Raw genomic sequence first — 20,400 nt, forward strand, 5'->3', positions numbered from 1 at the left:
CGGATTAATCTTCCAGGAGGAGGGAACCTCCAACCTAACAGCAGACTGGTTAACCACCTGAAGCACCTTAAATGGCCCCACAAACTTCGGACCCAATTTCTTAGAAGGAATCCTCAACCGCAGATTCTTTGAGGACAACCAAACCATGTCACCAACCGTAAACAAAACCTCTTGACGTTTCCTGTTAAAATACTTCTTAGACTTTTTGTTAGCCTCTTGAAGGTTACAACTAGTGTTGAGCCACCCCCGTAGTGTTCGAGTTCGGTTCGGTTCGTCGAACACCCGTGTGTTCGCCGAACTGTTCGTCGAACTGTTCGTCGAACACCTTCGAACACCATTAAAACCAATGGCAGGCAAACAAAAACACATAGAAACACATAGAAAACACCTTCAAAGGTGTCCAAAAGCTGACAAACTGCTCAGAAGACACAACTAACACATGGAAAAGTGACAAGTACATATAGTCATGCGAAAAGAAAAGAGGTGGAGGAGTAAAAGGAGGGGGAGACACAGATATAGGCATGTCATGCCCTTCTAAAATCCAAAAAGTGAGAAGCCGAGACGGCCAGTCCGCTCCTGCCCGTGCCACCTCCGTGTCGCCGGGTTTGTGCCAGAGCCGCGGTGAACCCTGACGGCCAGCCCCCCTCTCCCAATACTGGTGCCTGTCCGCTGGTGGGTCGAGAGAGCCCCCCTGTGGTGGAGGCAGCTCTAAGCTTTTTAATTTAAATTGTCCCTCTAATTTGAATGAATACACTTTAAATCCATTTACAAGGATCTATTGGAGGGCAAGTCTCATGCCAGCAGCCGCGTAATTCCAGCTCCAGTAGCATCCACTAAAGCTGCTGCAGTTAAAAAGCTTTTATAAGGATCGAGCTCGGCTGTCCACCGCAAGGCATCCTAGTGCCAGTCCCAGCCCCTATGCCTTGGGGTGCCTCCTGATGCTCTTCACTGAGTATCCCGTGGTCCCGAAGCATTTCCTTTGAAAAAATTAAGTGTCCAAACTACAGGTGGTGTAGCTTGCTTAACAGCCGGGATAATCCGCTGACTAGCAGACACTGCTACTAGGCACAAAGTATTTCCTGGGCTAGATGCAGTTAAAAATTTGTAAGTAGATACTCTCGTTGGATGCTGAGAAAGCATTCCATAGAGTCTCCTGGCACGCCATATATGATTCTCTTAAAAAGCTTGGGGTAGGGGTCTAGGGGACCCTTTTATAGCCAAAATCACGGCCCTGTATCACAATACGTCACCTAGGCTGAAGATAAATGGAACTGTAGCACCGAGGGCTCGGTTGCTACAGACGTATTGCACCTCACCCAGAGGTGTGATATCTCACTCTCAGATAAGGATGGAGTGTGGATCAGGACCCGACACCTGCATGCATTACACCACATTGCCGTGGGGCAGGGCGACCAATATGCCCCTGAGATGGGCACGACAGTCCCTGTCCCTGGCTGGAGTGGGGGGAGGGAACACTGAGGAAGGGGAACCCTGCAGTGCAGGAGCAGGGAGGAAGCAGTTCCTGGGTGCATTGAGAAGGGAGTATAAAAGGTGGGCACCATCTTAGTTCAGTGCAGAGAAGTCTGAGCAGAAGTGGCAGGGAGCAGGGGCTCTGCATGAGCTCTGCTCCGGAGGCGGGCCTAGTAACAGAGGCCCAGGCCTGCAAGAGGGAGAAGGAAGGAAGAGGAGCGGAGAAGGCTCCAGGAACGAGGAATGAAGGGATCCCAGGGGTGCGGACGGGCGAGTCGCCACCGCACGCCCGAATCCACCTGCGTGGAGGGGTCAGGCCAAAGGGGGAGACCGGTCCCCGAACTAGTGGAGGCAGGAAACGACCCTCAGCTAGAAACCGGAGGCTCTGACATTTTATGTGGCGCAGCCCCTTGCTCCACCCGCTAGGAAGGCACCACATAGGGTCAGGGAAACTGGCGCCAAGTTTACCAAGAGGAGGCCCGAGGCAGCCGGACAGAAGTGTTGGTAAGAAAGGCCAGACAAAGGACACACAAAGGGGGTCCTGTGAAGCGCTCCAAAGTTATCTGGGAGTTGTCTGAGCCCCTCACCTGGTGAGCATAGTACGACGTGGGCAGCCGTTACCTGCAGACGTGGTCTGGATAATAAGAACTGTGAGTAAAGGCCCTGAACTGCATCACTGACTCCGTGTCGTTACTGCTGCTGCCCTGCACCATCACCCCCATCCTCCGCATACACTGCCCTGAGGCTATACTCCTCCCGTGGGGAGTTATGCTACGCTCTGCTGCACCCACAATACCAGCCTTAGCGGTCTGCCCTGTAGCGGCGGTTCACTCTGACCGCAATCCACGGGTGGCGTAGTCGGACATTTAAACATCAAAACCACATAAATAGTTCCGCCACTGGTTTGACCGCCCTGAGCCACGGAACCGGATCGCCGCCACGAAGACTACAACCACCAGCATCCACCAAAAAGGGTCCGGCTCCGGGTGTCCCAAGGCCCAGGGGGTGCGTCAGAACATTTTCATCACCTTTCACAATCACCAATGGGACAAGGCAGGGATGTCCTCTGTCCCCTCTCTTATACATCCTAGTGACGGAGCACCTGCTCTCATCAATTCGCCATAACCCCAATATTAGGTGGATTGAGGTGGGAGGCACCGAGTACAAGTGCTCTCTATTTGCTGATGATGTCCTAGTATATATCACTCAATCACATATATCCATCCCTGCTGTTATGGCTGAAATAGATCACTTTGTTACATGGTAAAATTTTAAAATCAATGCAGCGAAGTCTGAGGCCCTCGATGTCTCCCTCCCTAAATCCATATAGGATTCCATCCAGTCCAACTTTCCCTTTGCCTGGCCCTCACAGGGTATCAAATACTTAGGAATTCCTATTCATAGAGACCTCTCCCATCTATGTTATCTTAATTTTGGGCCCTTTATTGAACAATTCCATACAGACCACGGTTGGCAAGTTAGAACTGTAAGATTCACTACGTGAACCACTGGTGTTTTGTGGAAAAGCACATGTACACCGCGTTCCAAATTATTATGCAAAAAGTGTTTAGGAGTGATAAGGGAAGAATTTGTTTGTTTGTCAGTTAAACTCATTGATGGTGATGTGTGTCAGGGCTCTTTATATAACTGTAAGCAATTGCAGACACCTGTGCTAATTAGTTTGGCAGGTGTGTCCAATGAAAGGCAAGACTACTTAAGAAGGCTCTCTCACATTATTAAGCATCCTACATTTTCTGCCAAAATGGGAAAGAAAAAGGATGTGTCGGCTGCTGAGAAGCAACAAATTGTGGAGTGTTTAGGTCAAGGCATGACTACAATCAACATTGTGCGATGATCAGGATGAAGTGTCTTGGCAATCAAGAAGTATGTAGCTGATTCACAGTACACACGTGTGCGTGCTGATAAGGGCAAATTGAGGACTCTTTCCTACAGGCAATTACGTCAGGTTGAAAGAGCAGCGGCAAAAAAGCCTTGTCATAGCAGCAGACAAGTTTTTGAAGCTGCTTGTGCCTCCAACGTCCCCCGAACAACAAGATGCAGGGTCCTTCAGAGGTTTGCAGCTGTGCATACGCCATCCTGTCGACCTCCTCTATCCACTTCACACAAGCAGAAACGGCTCCAGTGGGCCAAACATTACATGAAGACTGATTTCAAAACTGTTTTGTTCACGGATGAGTGCCGTGCAGCGCTCGATGGTCCAGATGAATGGAGTGGAGGATGGCTGGTTGATGGACACCCCACGCAAACACGGCTACAGCGCCAACAAGGAGGAGGTGGAGTAATGTTTTGGGCTGGAATCATGGGGAGAGAGATTGTCAGCCCCTTTAGGATCCCTGAAGGCACTAAAGATGAACTCCATAATGTATGTGGATTTTCTCAAACAGCACTTCCTGCCATGGTTCAAGAAGAAGAACCGTGTATTTCACAGCAAGATCATTTTTCTGCATGATAATGCACCATCTCATGCTGCACATAAAACATCTGCATCTCTGGCTGATATGGGCATAAAAGGGGACAAACTTATGGTGTGACCCCCATGCTCCCCTGACCTCTACCCCATTCAGAACCTTTGGAGCATCATTAAAAGGAGTGTCTATGATGGCGGGAGGCAGTTCACATCTAAGCAACAGCTCTGGGAGGGTATTCTGTCCTCATGCAAAACAATTGAAGCAGAAACCATCCAAAACCTGACAAATTCAATGGACGAGAGAGTTCAGAAGCTCCTTTCGAACAAGGGGTCCTATGTGAAAATGTAACATCACCTAGAATAAAGTTTTGAGTTGAAAACTGTTTGATTTCAGTTTCTAACAACCTGCTAATGCTTATAATTTCAAAAATGAAAATTTTTTTGGTCTTTATTAAAATGAAAAGGTTGATCGAAAAGTTTGGGGGATCTAAGAGTGTGGCAACCCAGTAGTCATGATTACTTCGAATTCTGACAATATGAGGGTCATGCTGCAGGTAGTGCAGCAAGAAGGCACTTATGTGTCTTGCGCATCTCGGAGCCCCAAAATTATTTTCTGGGCTAGATGCAGCTAAAAATTATTTTTAATTTTAAATCTGGTGAAGCTTATTATAGATGGCCTAATAGGATCAGTGCTGCACACTGCTACAAAGCCCAAATTATTTTCCAGTCAAGATACAGATAAACATGATTAGTAATTTGAAAGCTTAAAACGGTTGGTAGGGTGATTTTAACCAATCATCAAGCTTTTACTCTCCCCAGGATGACACAAGGGTAGAAAAGTCATTTCGGATCCATGATTTGTTCATCTTTATGAACGTGAGTCTGTCTACATTATCAGTGGAGAGCCGCGTGCGCTTATCTGTCAGCACACCACCAGCAGCGCTGAACACACGTTCAGACAGAACGCTGGCTGCGGGGCATGACAAGATCTCGAAGGCGTAAGTGGCTAGCTCCGGCCATTTATCCAGATTGGAAGCCCAAAAAGAGCAAGGGTCCAGTGACACAGTCGTGGCTTCAATGTTTACTTGGAGATACTCCTGTACCATCGTCTCTAGGCGTTGACTATGTGTCAGACTTCTTGTCTCCTGTGGCCTTGCAAAGGATGGGCTAAAAAAGTGGTGAAATGATTCCGCAAAATTGATGTTACCAGCAGATACTGTGGTTCTGTTACGGTTTGAGTGCTGAACACTTGACGGTCCCACGGTTGGCAAGTTGGAACTGTGAGATTCACTACGTGCACCACTGGTATTTTGTGGAAAAGCACATGTAAGATTCTGCAACAGTCTCTGCTGATACTCCTGCATGCGTGCATCCCTTTCTATGGCAGGAATAATTTCTGCAAATTTACTTTTGTACCGGGGATCTAACAGTGTGGCAACCCAGTAGTCAGGATTATTTCTAATTCTCACAATTCGAGGGTCATGTTGCAGGTAGTGCAGCAAGAAGGCACTCATGTGTGTTGCGCATCCAGGAGCACCAAGTCCCTGTTGTGTTGGTGGCGAGGTAACAATCATGCTTCCTTCCTCTGTCCTCTCCCCCCAACCTCGCACAACAGAAATGTGATCAAGGTCTCCCTCATCTGATGAGTCTTCCATCAGTTCGTCCTCCACTTCTTCCTGGGCTCCTGCACCTTCCTCACTAGTTTGGCTGCTACCATGCGCCCTGGTAAAATCATCTCCCCCACCCTCACATGCCTGCCGCCTTGGTGCTGCCGACCGTCTGGACCTTGCAGATGTTAGCCCTTCCGCATACAACTCCTCCTCCTCTACTTCCTCCACCTCCTCTTGTGCCACCACCTGACTCCGAATTCTGTTTAACATGTGCTCCAGCATGTAAATCACCGGAATAGTCATGCTGATAATGGCATCGTCAGCACTAAACATCTTCGTCGCCATTTCAAAACTGTGCAGAAGGGTGCATAGGTCCCTGATCTGAGACCACTCCTCCAGCGTGATTTGCCCCACCTCTGAATCTCGTTGGCCCAGGCTATACGTCAGAACGTATTGCACCAGGGCTTGTCGGTGCTGCCACAGTCGCTGCAACATGTGCAGAGTTGAATTCCACCGGGTAGGCACATCGCATTTTAGCCGGTGAAGTGGCAGGCCCAACGACTTCTGTAGAGATGTAAGTCGCTGAGCTGCGGGATGCGAACGGCGGAAGTGAGCACACAGCGACCGTGCCCTCTGCAGAAGGCCATCTAGTCTGGGATAGTGGGCTAAAAATTGCTGGACAACCAGGTTCAACACGTGAGCCATACAGGGCACGTGTGTGACATTGCCCCGGCGAAGGGCCGCACCCAGGTTTGCAGCATTGTCGCACACGGCCTTCCCTGGTTTCAGGTCCAGTGGAGACAACCATTCATGAAATTGGTTCTCCAGAGCTGACCACAACTCCTCAGCTGTGTGACTCACATTTCCCAGACATTTCAATGTAAAAACCGCCTGATGACGTTGAGCCCTACTGCCAGCATAGTAAGGAGGTGTGCAGGATCCCTTCTGCGCAGTTAGAAAGCTTGTGGCATGACCAGACAGGCTTTGGGTGCAGGTGGAAGACCGAGAGGAGGTTGAGGAGGCAGAAGCAGTGGAGGAACTTTGACATAAAGAGGATTGACGCACAACTCGTGGGGACGGCAAGACTTGGACAGCAGCCCCTTGTCCTGCTGTCACCATAGTTACCCAGTGCCCAGTCAGCGACATGTAACGCCCCTGTCCATGCCTACTCGTCCAAGTGTCTGTGGTGAAATTCACCCTGTCACACACAGAGTTTCTCAAAGAAGCGGTGATGTTGTGTGCGACATGCTGGTGGAGCGCAGGCACACCTTTCTTTGAGAAGTAGTGCCGACTGGGCATCTGGTACTGGGGCACTGCGACGGACATAAGGTCTCGAAAATCCTCTGTGTCCACCAGGCGGAAAGGCAGCATTTCTGTAGCCAAGAGCTTGCAGATGGTGAAATTCAACCTCTTAGCTTTCTCATGGCTAGGAGGAAATGGTCTTTTACTTGTCCACATCTGAGGGACCGAGGGCTGGCTATTGTGCTTAGACGGGGTTGATAAGGGTGTCCCCGGCAAACTGCCGGTCTGTGAGGAAGATGCAGGCGGACATGTTAGGTTGCCTTGATCCAAAGGTGGTGCTATCGATGTCGGACAGCGCTCAAGACCAGCTGGTGTTACCACCTCCAAAGAAAATGATGACCTGCCAATCACGCTGGCTGTTGCGGGTAAAGAGGTGGCAGGCCTGCGCCCCAAAACAGGTGTGACTGCTGTCCCCCCAGTCACAGAGGATGAAGAGGCCGCGGATGCACAAGATATGGCAGACGGTGGTTGGCCCGGCCGGCTAGGCCGCATTGTAGCACACTGAGCTTCCCACTGCAACTTATGCTTCATGTCCATGTGCCGGTTCATGCATGAAGTACTCAAACTATGTATTTTTTGGCCTCTACTTAGCTTTTGCTGACAAATGTTACAGATAACACGAGTTGGGTCATCTTTATCGATCTGAAAAAATGCCCAGGCTATGCAAGGCTTAGCACCCATGCGACCTGAAGAGCCACCACGACTTGTGGTGAGAGGCAGAGTTGTGTTTGAGGATGCAGTTGTTGACGTGCTTCCAGTACTACGTCTCTGTCCAGGAAGGCGCAACCTGACCTCGTCGTCACTAGCATCTTCCTCCACCTCCTCTGCTGACCTCATCTCTTGGCTGACTGTGGGTTGACAGTAAGTGGGATCTCCGACCTCATCATCATCACCCTGTGCGTTATCACACCCGTCGTCCTCAGAGCCAACCTGTTCCTGCCCTGACAAAAAACTAAAGTTGTCGCTCCAATCAGGTATTTGAGTCTTATCATCGTCTTCCTCATTGTCTCCACCAACAGGAGTTACAGTTTGGGAATGAGGGTCTACATTATGGTCAGAACCTTCTGCGTCTGGTCCTGGATCCGACTCATAAAGATTCTGGGCATCAGTGCAGATCATTTCCTCGTCTGGATTCACAGAAGCGCTGGAGTCGACCTCTGATTCCCAGGCTATAGTATGAGTAAACAGCTCTGCAGACTCAACCATCTGTTCTACCTCATACTCAGACGGGCAGCTGGAGATTTGGGAGCTGTGAGGAAGCAAGTGCGGTTTGGGTGACACCTTTGAGGACTGGAGTATTTGTGATGTTGAAGTTGATGTGGAGGAGAGCCCACTTAAAGGAGCACTTGATATCCGTTGAAGCACCTGCTGTTTTTGTGCCTCATCTGGAATTTGTAGCGATTGGCGTGGCCGTAAGAAAGGGATCTTATCACATTGTCCGCTAAAAGAAGTAGACATTTTAGTTTGGCTGGAAGATGGTCTTTCTTCTTCACCTACCCCACGGACACAACCTTTTTTCCCCTTCCCAACACGCCTATTCCCCTTTCCACCAGCAGCAGGCCTTTTTCCACTCATTTTGGTGGTTAACTAATTCACAACTCTGGAGTTGTTTGCACAAAAAAACAATGGATGGTAACCGAGCAGAGCTGAGTGGCCAAACTGTGGTATTAGGCCAAAACTATTGGCTGGGTTAGATGCAGAAAAAAATTATTTTTAATTTGCAACCTGATGGAGGTCAGTATAGATGGACTAATAGACCAAGTCCCACACACCGCTAGAAGCCCAAATATTTTTTCAGAGCTAGATGCAGAAATTTTTTTTATTCAATTTGCAACCTGATGGAGGTCAGTATAGATGGACTAATAGACCAAGTCCCACACACTGCTAGAAGCCCAAATATTTTTTCAGAGCTAGATGCAGAAAAAAATTATTTTTAATTTGCAACCTGATGGAGGTCAGTATAGATGGACTAATAGACCAAGTCCCACACACCGCTAGAAGCCCAAATATTTTTTCAGAGCTAGATGCAGAAAAAAATTATATTCAATTTGCAACCTGCTGGAGGTCAGTATAGAAGGACTAATAGAACAAGTCCCACACACTGCTAGAAGCCCAAATATTTTTTCAGAGCTAAATGAAGAAAAAAATTATTTTTAATTTGCAACCTGATGGAGGTCAGTATAGATGGACTAATAGACCAAGTCCCACACACTGCTAGAAGCCCAAATATTTTTTCAGAGCTAGATGCAGAAAAAAATTATTTTTAATTTGCAACCTGATGGAGGTCAGTATAGATGGACTAATAGAATAAGTCCCACACGCTGCTAGAAGCCCAAATATTTTTTCAGAGATAAATGAAGAAAAAAATTATTTTTAATTTGCAACCTGATAGAGGTCAGTATAGATGGACTAATAGACCAAGTCCCACACACTGCTAGAAGCCCAAATATTTTTTCAGAGCTAGATGCAGAAAAAAATTATTTTTAATTTGCAACCTGATGGAGGTCAGTATAGATGTACTAATAGAACAAGTCCCACACGCTGCTAGAAGCCCAAATATTTTTTCAGAGATAAATGAAGAAAAAAATAATTTTTAATTTGCAACCTGATGGAGGTCAGTATAGATGGACTAATAGACCAAGTCCCACACACTGCTAGAAGCCCAAATATTTTTTCAGAGCTAGATGCAGAAAAAAATTATTTTTAATTTGCAACCTGATGGAGGTCAGTATAGATGGACTAATAGACCAAGTCCCACACACCGCTAGAAGCCCAAATATTTTTTCAGAGCTAGATGCAGAAAAAAATTATATTCAATTTGCAACCTGCTGGAGGTCAGTATAGAAGGACTAATAGAACAAGTCCCACACACTGCTAGAAGCCCAAATATTTTTTCAGAGCTAAATGAAGAAAAAAATTATTTTTAATTTGCAACCTGATGGAGGTCAGTATAGATGGACTAATAGACCAAGTCCCACACACTGCTAGAAGCCCAAATATTTTTTCAGAGCTAGATGCAGAAAAAAATTATTTTTAATTTGCAACCTGATGGAGGTCAGTATAGATGGACTAATAGACCAAGTCCCACACACCGCTAGAAGCCCAAATATTTTTTCAGAGCTAGATGCAGAAATTTTTTTTATTCAATTTGCAACCTGATGGAGGTCAGTATAGATGGACTAATAGACCAAGTCCCACACACTGCTAGAAGCCCAAATATTTTTTCAGAGCTAGATGCAGAAAAAAATTATTTTTAATTTGCAACCTGATGGAGGTCAGTATAGATGGACTAATAGAACAAGTCCCACACGCTGCTAGAAGCCCAAATATTTTTTCAGAGATAAATGAAGAAAAAAATTATTTTTAATTTGCAACCTGATGGAGGTCAGTATAGATGGACTAATAGACCAAGTCCCACACACTGCTAGAAGCCCAAATATTTTTTCAGAGCTAGATGCAGAAAAAAATTATTTTTAATTTGCAACCTGATGGAGGTCAGTATAGATATACTAATAGAATGATGCCATGCCCAAAAGATTTTACTTCACTAGGTGCAGTAAAAAAATTGGTATTCTATACACAGGTGGTATATGTTGCAACACAGATAGGCTACTCCACTGACTAACACACTCTGCAATAGGCCAAAAGGATTAGCTTTGCTAGATTCAGCCAAATGCTGTGAAAAAAACTTGCACAGCACTGGCACAGACCTGCCTGGCAAAAACTGATAGGAACTGATGTAACCTAGTCCTGAAAAGGACTCCAATTACAATTAGTCTTTACTCCCACAGTCTATCTATTTAAGAGCACAGACCTGCTTGATAAAAGTCGTAGGAAATGCTGTAACCTAGTCCTTAAAAGGACTGCAATCACAACTATTCCCTACTCCCAAGCTATCTGTATATTTGTACGAAAATTGGCTTGAAATTAACAAGGTATAGCGCACACAGCAACAGCGGTGCCGTCTAACACGCAGCTGCAGCAGTGAGAAAATGGTGGCGACGGGGAAAATGGCTTGCTCTTATAGGGCAAGGACATGTGACATACACTGCCAATCACACATGCCCTTGCTTGTGTGAAAAAAAGCACTTCGCTCCGTGTGTGCGCTGCTGATAGGCTGACAGATTGCACCTCCCCACTGCAAATGCGGGAAAGAGAAAAAAAAATGGAGATCTTCATTGTTCCTGCAGAGATCCATCCCCTGCCCCTCCCCCCGCCCCGCTGTACACTCAAACTGCGTATTAACATTAATTTTCATCATTACTGAGAAAAAATCCAGTTATGATTTTGGTGCACGAACAGTTATCGAACATAACCTCGAACAGCCGAATTTTTCTCAAATTGTTCGTGTTCGCCGACCGGCTCGAACACCGCCCAAAACAGCTCGAATTTGAGATTGGCGAACAGTTCGAGTAGAACAACGCTCATCTCTAGTTACAACTTAAAGTACAGACCAAAAGTTTGGACACATCTTCTCATTTAAAGATTTTTCTGTATTTTCATGACTATGAAAATTGTACATTCACACTGAAGGCATCAAAACTATGAATTAACACATGTGGAATTATATACTTAACAAAAAAGTGTGAAACAACTGAAAATATGTCTTATATTCTAGGTTCTTCAAAGTAGCCACCATTTGCTTTGATGACTGCTTTGCACACTCTTGGCATTCTCTTGATGAGCTTCAAGAGGTAGTCATCGAGAGCACATCGAGAGCACCACCTTTGGATCAAGGCAACCTAACTTTTCCGCCTGCATCTTCCTCACAGACTGGCAAGTTTGCCGGGGACACCCTACTCAACCCCGTCTAAGCACAACAGCCAGCCCTCGGTCCCTCAGATGTGGACAAGTAAAAGACCATTTCCTCCTAGCCATGACAAAGCTAAGAGGTTGAATTTCACCATCTGCAAGCTGTTGGCTACAGAAATGCTTCCTTTCCGCCTGGTGGACACAGAGGATTTTCAAGACCTTATGTCCGTCGCAGTGCCCCAGTACCAGATGCCCAGTCGGCACTACACTACCTCTCAAAGAAAGGTGTGCCTGCGCTCCACCAGCATGTCGCACACAACATCACCACTTCTTTGAGAAACTCTGTGTGTGACAGGGTGCATTTCACCACAGACACTTGGGCGAGTAGGCATGGACAGGGGCGTTACATGTCGCTGACTGGGCACTGGGTAACTATGGTGACAGCAGGACAAGGGGCTGCTGTCCAAGTCTTGCCGTCCCCACGAGTTGTACGTCAATCCTCTTTATCTAGAAGTTCCTCCACTGCTTCTGCCTCCTCAACCTCCTCTCGGTCCTCCACTTGCACCCAAAGCCTGTCTGGTAATGCCACCCGCTTTCTAACTGCGCAGAAGGAATCCTGCACACTTCCTTACTATGCTGGCAGCAGGGCTCAATGGCATCAGGCAGTGTTTACTTTGAAATGTCTGGGAAATGTGAGTCACACAGCTGAGAAGTTGTGGTCAGCTCTGGAGACCCAGTTTCATGAATGGTTGTCTCCACTGGACCTGCAACCAGGGAAGGCCGTGTGTGACAATGCTGCAAACCTGGGTGCGGCCCTTCGCCGGGGCAATGTCACACACGTGCCTTGTATGGCTCACGTGTTGAACCTGGTTGTCCAGCAATTTTTAGCCCACTATCCCAGACTAGATGGCCTTCTGCAGAGGGCACGGTCGCTGTGTGCTCACTTCCGCCCTTCGCATCCCGCAGCTCAACGACTTACATCTCTACAGAAGTCGTTGGGCCTGCCAGTTCACCGGCTGAAATGCGTTGTACCGACATGGTGGAATTCAACTCTGCACATGTTGCAGCGACTGTGGCAGCACCGACAAGCCCTGGTGCAATACGTTCTGACGTATAGCCTGGGCCAACGAGATCCAGAGGTGGGGCAAATCACGCTGCAGGAGTGGTCTCAGATCTGGGACCTATGAAGTTGACGCGCCCCCTGGGCTGTGGGGTACCCAGAGCCGGGCAGGTATACGCTGGGGGTTGTATGCACTGTGGCGGCGACCCTGTCCGCGACCCACGGCGGTCAATCCAAGGGTAATTTGTATATATGGGTTTTATAATGTCCGACTACGCCACCTGTGGAGTGCGGCCAAAGGGGCCGCCGCTGCGGAACAGTCCTCTGAAGCTGGTGGTTTTGCAGCAATGGTATTATTACTCCCCACAGGAAGAGTGTAGCTTCAGGGCAGTGTGGGTGGATGATGGTGGTTGTAGTACAGGGAGTCAGTAATGAACACAGAGTCCGTGTGATGCAGTCCCAAGATCTTTACTCACAGTTGTTGCAGTCCAGATTACAGGTACCAGAGCAATCTCCCCTGTCGTGCTGTGCGTACTCAGTGAGGGGCTCAGTCCACCCCCAGATAGCTCCGGAGTACTTAGCAGGACCCCCTTATGTGTGTCCTTTCTCTGGCCTTCTCCCTGCACCTCACACCCAGTGACACTTCTATCCGGTATACTCGGGCCTTGGCGGGCGACATGTGTTCCGTCCCCTGGGTCCTATGTGGCTAACCTTCTTAGTGAGACTGGTGTGGACTTTGGCCTGCAGTACATGAAATTCTGCAGCCTCCGGTTTCTAGTTGAGCCTTGCTGTTTCTCCGCTAGTTGAGGGACCGGTTCCCCTTATCTGGCCTGACCCCTCTACCTCCTGGTAGCAGCGGGCGTACGGGTGGCCTTCTGCCCGACCCGTACCCCTAGGGTCCCTTCGGTTCCTGGAGCCTTCCTGCTCCCACTCCTCTCTTCTCTCCTTCAGTCCAGGGCCTCCCAGGCTAGTCCCGCCTCCGGAGCAGAGCTCATGCAGAGCCTCTGCTCCTGTCACTTCTCCTCTGACTGGCTTGCTCCTTCTAAGATGGCTTCCTATTTATACTCTCCCTGTCATGTGCTCCCCTAAGCTGCTTTCTCCACCCACACCCACTACATAGGACCCTCCCACCAGCTAGGGACCTGGGACTGTGCTCTCCCTTAGGAGCAATCTCGCCCTACCCCCACTGCGGGTATGTGTTGGATGCAGGTGTTAGGGTCCCGAGCCATACTCCTTCCTTACCTGAGGGTGAGATACCACACCTCTGGGTGAGATGCAGTACCCCTGAGGCGACTGAACCCTCAGGGGCACCACACACCCTTCTGAACAGTTTTGAAATGGCGACGAAGATGCCATTATCAGCATGACTATTCTGGTGATTTACATGCTGAAGCACACGTTAAACAGAATTCAGAGTCAGGTGGTGAGACAAGAGGAGGTGGAGGAAGTAGAGGAGGATTCGTATGCGGAAGGGATAACATCTCCAAGGTCCAGACGGTCGGCAGCACCAAGGCGTCAGGCATGGGAGGGTGGGGGAGAGGGATTAACCAGGGCGCATGGTAGCAGCCAAACTGTTGAGGAAGGTGCAGGAGCCGAGGAAGTAGTGGAAGACGAACTGGCGATGGGCATGTAAGACTCATCAGATGAGGGAGACCTTGATCACATTTCTGTTGTGCGAGGTTGGGGGGAGAGGGCAGAGGAAGGAAGCATGATTCTTACCTCGCTACCAACACAACAAGGACTTGGTCCTCCTGGATGCGCAAGACACATGAGTGCCTTCTTGCTGCACTACCTGCAACATGACCCTCGGATTGTCAGAATTCGAAGTAATCCAGACTACTGGGTTGCCACAGTCTTAGATCCCCGGTACAAAAGTAAATTTGCCGAAATAATTCCTGCCATAGAAAGGGATTCACGCATGCAGGAGTATCAGCAGAGGCTGTTGCAGAATCTTACATGTGCTTTTCCACAAAACACCAGTGGTGCACGTAGTGAATCTCACAGTTCTAACTTGCAAACTGTGGGACTGTCGAGTCTTCATCACTGAAACCGTAACAGTAACACAGTATCTGCAGGTAACTGCAATTTTGTGGAATCGTTTCACCACTTTTTTAGACCATCCTTTGCAAGGCCATAGGAGACAAGAAGTCTGACATATAGTCAATGCCTAGAGAGGATGGTACATCGAAGCTATGACTGTGTCACTGGACTCTTGCTCATTTTGGGCTTCCAATCTGGAAAAATGGCCGGAGCTCGCCACTCACGCCTTGGAGATCTTGTCATGCCCTGCAGCCAGCGTTCTCTCTGAACGTGTGTTCAGCGATGCTGGTGGTGTGCTGACAGATAAGCGCACGCGGCTGTCCACTGAGAATGTAGACAGACTCACGTTCATAAAGATGAACAAATCATGGATCCGCAAGGACTTTTCTACCCCTATGTCATCCTGGGGAGACTAAAAACTTGAGGATTTGGTAAAATCACCTCACCAAACGTTTTAAGCAACTCTGGGGCAATTGATGCCACTTAAATGGTGTCTGTGCCACAATTTTTGGAAAAAATGGAGACTCTTTTTGGAGTCCCCTTGCTGTGTTTTACGTGACGTTGGCATCGTCAATTCCAGGTGGGTTGCGTCGCTCCCCCCCCCTTTTAACTGTAAGAAACTACATACACTATGGCTTGGGGTAACACAGATGGTTGAGTCTGAAGAGCTGTTTACTCAGAGGTCTGCTCCAAAGCTTCAGTGTCTGCTAGTCAGCGTAGAATTTTTAACTGCATCTAGCCTAGGCAATACTTTGGGCATAGTAGCCCAGCTCCGAAGCAAGCTGCACCGCCTGTGTATCTAATAAGAATTTTTAAATGCATCTAGCCTAGGCAGACTGTGGGGACCCCCAACCAAACCCAGACGCTCAGCCCCCCCTACCGCCCCCCTTTCCTTGACAATACAATAATGTAACTCTTACAACTGGATGGGTGAGGATCGGTCACAACTTTATTAACTCTTTATACTCATTCCATTAGAAAGGCATTTTATTTCTAAAATAATTCAGCTTGTTGCAGCATGCCCTGGGTCTCCACACCGGCAAGTTGGCCACCAAGTGTAACTCTCCAACATGTCCTTTCTATTTCCAGGCCACGGAGGATCCTGCGTATTCGTATGCAGGACTCTGACCCCCATCCATCACACTTAACGCTTGTTCCACTCCGTCATGGAGTCCTGACAGGAATATGTCCAGTCCAATATCCATTAAGTGAACACCGTCGGGCCGTATGAAGCCTGCTTTATCTCCTTCCATTTGTCGGTGTTGTATCACTACACCGCCTCTGTCTCTTATAAATTTTGCCATCCGAATATTTATTACCCGCCTTGTCCGTTATATGACTGTGATGTCTCGCGCACCTTGCCATACCGCTATCGGCACAATCTCTGACCATACTATAGTTAGTTTTGTGAAAAATTCTCTGAAGCGCTCAGTGTCTAGTTTCATTATTGCCATTAGTTATGCGCTCTTGTGATGACCTAGGTCGTTTCACGCTGCCTGTATAACTAAGATGACCGGACATCTTGCCTCTCTCCCTACCTTGATTACCTCCATTAGTACCTGTGGCCATGGCCGGCCTCTAATACCTCTCCAGTTGAAATATGTGTTATGAAACTCTGATTTCCTCCCGCCTGGGCAAACTTTCGCCCTTTCTTCTGTCCAATATATATACGAGTGGCCTATCACCCACACTGTTGGCTTAGCGTCACCTGTAAAAGAAACAAACCACGTTACGATAACAAGTCCGGTCTTATGTATCTCGTCAAACACGTGGATCGCCATCTCCCTATCCTCTGAACTTCCGTTTCTGACAGTCCTGCTCTTGCTGCTTCCGTGGCCGCGCCTATGCGGAATGAGTGTGTCCCGTAATCTTTGGGGTGGTTCCCTGCCGATGTTATGCATTTATTAAATATAGCTTGGAACTGGTATCTTGATAATGGCGTTCCATCAATGTGTGATAGGAAGAAATTACTTTGTGATCTGATGGTTATATATGTTTTTACTATTGTTACCCGACTCACTGTACCGTTTGTGGGTTGTAGAAGTACCCAAGTGCCCCTGCCCGCTAGAACAGTTTTCGATTGGCGTATGCGTAGACGTATTGCATTATTGGCTATGACTACATCCTGGTGTAATAAACCTCCAATGGTGGTAATTTTGGATTTAGGGACTAATTCGCTTATGCATAGCACCCGGAAGAAGGCGATCGCAAATGCAGTAGACAGTAGGGTTGCTTCAAATTGTGAGTGTCATGTTAATGGTGTTAGGGATATGATGTGAGAAATTAGTTTTAGTGACACGGGACGGGACGTCTACACTCCTGACTTGGCTGACCCCTTTTCCACCCTTTTATGGATTGTCTGATGATGAATCTCTTTGTCATATCTCCCCAATTCAGTAGTTGGAAGTGAAATGCTACTCCGGTCAGACACCGCTGCGCTGACGCCTCTGATATGCCCCTCATCATTAGCTGGTGGAGAAATTCTATGGTGACATGTAATCTGGCTTGTTCACATTGGTCAACCCGTCTGCCTGCTACTAGTCGTGTCCGCTCTTCCCATGCCTTACCGTATGCTTGACACGTCGACGGGGCAACTGACGCTCTGATTAATGGCATCAACTATTCGCCACTAGATCCCATAGGGAGGGTGGGCAACTGTTGCCCGATGGGTGGGCGTTGGGGAGGAGCTCTGTGAAAATCTGCCAATTGAATTGTGATAAAGCGTTAGCAGCAGCTTTAGACCCGTCAGCATCGTGGCTAGCGCGGACCCATACATTGTGTTTTAGGCACAGGAATGCTAGCCGGCGTAGTAGGCCTAGCACTGGGAGAGACGATGATGCCATCTTATTAATGCAGTGCGCTAGGCTGGTGTTTTTTGTTATGAAGCGTATATTTTTGTTAGCCAGGAGCGCGCCCCATATTTCTATTGCTACCACTATCGGGAAGAAAAATTATTTTCCGGGCTAGATGCAGCTACAAATTATTATTAATTTCAAAGCTGGTGGAGCTCGATATAGATGGCCTAATACAATGAGTACCACACACTGCTACTATGCCCAAAATTATTTTCCAGGCAAGAAGCAGCTAAAAATTATTAGTAATTTGAAAGCTGGTGGAGCTTAGTATAGATGGCCTAATAGAATGAGTACCACACACTGCAAATATGGCCAAAATTATTTTACAGGCAAGATGCAGCTAAAAATTATTATTAATTTCAAACATGGTGGAGCTTGGCAACGATGGCCTAATACAATGAGTACCACACACTGCTACAAGCCCAAATATTTTTTCAGAGCTAGATGCAGATAAAAATTATTTTGAATTTGCAACCTGTTGGAGGTTAGTATAGATGGACTAATAGAACAAGTCCCACACACTGCTACAAGCCCAAGCCCAAATATTTTTTCAGAGCTAGATGCAGATAAAAATTATTTTGAATTTGCAACCTGGTGGAGGTTAGTATAGATGGACTAATAGAACAAGTCCCACACACTGCTACAAGCCCAAGCCCAAATATTTTTTCAGAGCTAGATGCAGATAAAAATTATTTTGAATTTGCATCCTGGTGCAGGTTAGTATAGATGGACTAATAGAACAAGTCCCACACACTGCTTCAAGCCTAAATATTTTTTCAGAGCTAGATGCAGATAAAAATTATATTGAATTTGCAACCTGGTGGAGGTTAGTATAGATGGACTAATAGAACAAGTCCCACACACTGCTACAAGTCCAAGCCCAAATATTTTTTCCGAGCTAGATGCAGATAAAAATTACTTTGAATTTGCAACCTGGTGGAGGTTAGTATAGATGGACTAATAGAACAAGTCCCACACACTGCTTCAAGCCTAAATATTTTTTCAGAGCTAGATGCAGATAAAAATTATATTGAATTTGCAACCTGGTGGAGGTTAGTATAGATGGACTAATAGAACAAGTCCCACACACTGCTTCAAGCCTAAATATTTTTTCAGAGCTAGATGCAGATAAAAATTATTTTGAATTTGCAACCTGGTGGAGGTTAGTATAGATGGACTAATAGAACAAGTCCCACACACTGCTTCAAGCCTAAATATTTTTTCAGAGCTAGATGCAGATAAAAATTATATTGAATTTGCAACCTGGTGGAGGTTAGTATAGATGGACTAATAGAACAAGTCCCACACACTGCTACAAGTCCAAGCCCAAATATTTTTTCAGAGCTAGATACAGATAAAAATAATTTTGAATTTGCAACCTGGTGGAGGTTAGTATAGATGGACTAATAGAACAAGTCCCACACACTGCTACAAGCCCAAGCCCAAATATTTTTTCAGAGCTAGATGCAGATAAAAATTATTTTGAATTTGCAACCTGGTGCAGGTTAGTATAGATGGACTAATAGATCAAGTCCCACACACTGCTTCAAGCCTAAATATTTTTTCAGAGCTAGATGCAAATAAAAATTATATTGAATTTGCAACCTGGTGGAGGTTAGTATAGATGGACTAATAGAACAAGTCCCACACACTGCTACAAGCCCAAGCCCAAATATTTTTTAAGCGCTAGATGCAGATAAAAATTATTTTGAATTTGCAACCTGGTGCAGGTTAGTATAGATGGACTAATAGATCAAGTCCCACACACTGCTTCAAGCCTAAATATTTTTTCAGAGCTAGATGCAAATAAAAATTATATTGAATTTGCAACCTGGTGGAGGTTAGTATAGATGGACTAATAGAACAAGTCCCACACACTGCTACAAGCCCAAGCCCAAATATTTTTTCAGAGCTAGATGCAGATAAAAATTATTTTGAATTTGCAACCTGGTGGAGGTTAGTATAGATGGACTAATAGAACAAGTCCCACACACTGCTACAAGCGTAAATATTTTTTCAGAGCTAGATGCAGATAAAAATTATTTTGAATTTGCAACCTGGGGGAGGTTAGTATAGATGGACTAATAGAACAAGTCCCACACACTGGTACAAGCCCAAGCCCAAATATTTTTTCAGAGCTAGATGCAGATAAAAATTATTTTGAATTTGCAACCTGGTGGAGGTTAGTATAGATGGACTAATAGAACAAGTCCCACACACTGCTACAAGCCTAAATATTTTTTCAGAGCTAGATGCAGAAAAAAATTATTTTGAATTTGCAACCTGGTGGAGGTTAGTATAGATGGACTAATAGAATGATGCTATGCCCAAAAGGTTTTACTTCACTAGGTGCAGTAAAAAAATTGGTATTCTATACACAGGTGGTGTAGCTTGCAACACAGATAGGCTACTCCACTGACTAACACACACTGTAAGAGGCCAAAAAGAATTTGCTTTGCTAGATTTAGCCAAATGCTGTGAAAAACTTGCACAGCACTAAAACAGACCTGCCTAACAAAAGTGATAGGAACTGATGTAACCTAGCCCTGAAAAGGACTGCAATTACAATTAGTCTTTACTCCCAACCTATCTATTTAAGAGCACAGACCTGCCTGATAAAAGTCGTAGGAAATTATGTAACCTAGTCCTTAAAAGGACTGCAATCACATCTATTCCCTACTCCCAAGCTATCTGTAGATTTGTGCGAAAATTGCCTTGAAATTAACAAAGTATAGTGCACACAGCAACAGCGGTGCCGTCTAACACGCAGCTGCAGCAGTGAGAAAATGGTGGCGACGGGGAAAATGGCTGGGTCTTATAGGGCAAAGACATGTGACATACACTGCCAATGACACATGCCCTTGCTTGTGTGAAAAAAAGCAG

Source organism: Phyllobates terribilis, unplaced genomic scaffold (genome assembly GCF_046119375.1).
Source record: "Phyllobates terribilis strain yellow unplaced genomic scaffold, ASM4611937v1 Scaffold_4__5_contigs__length_816908805, whole genome shotgun sequence".
In the NCBI taxonomy this organism is placed as follows: domain Eukaryota; kingdom Metazoa; phylum Chordata; class Amphibia; order Anura; family Dendrobatidae; genus Phyllobates; species Phyllobates terribilis.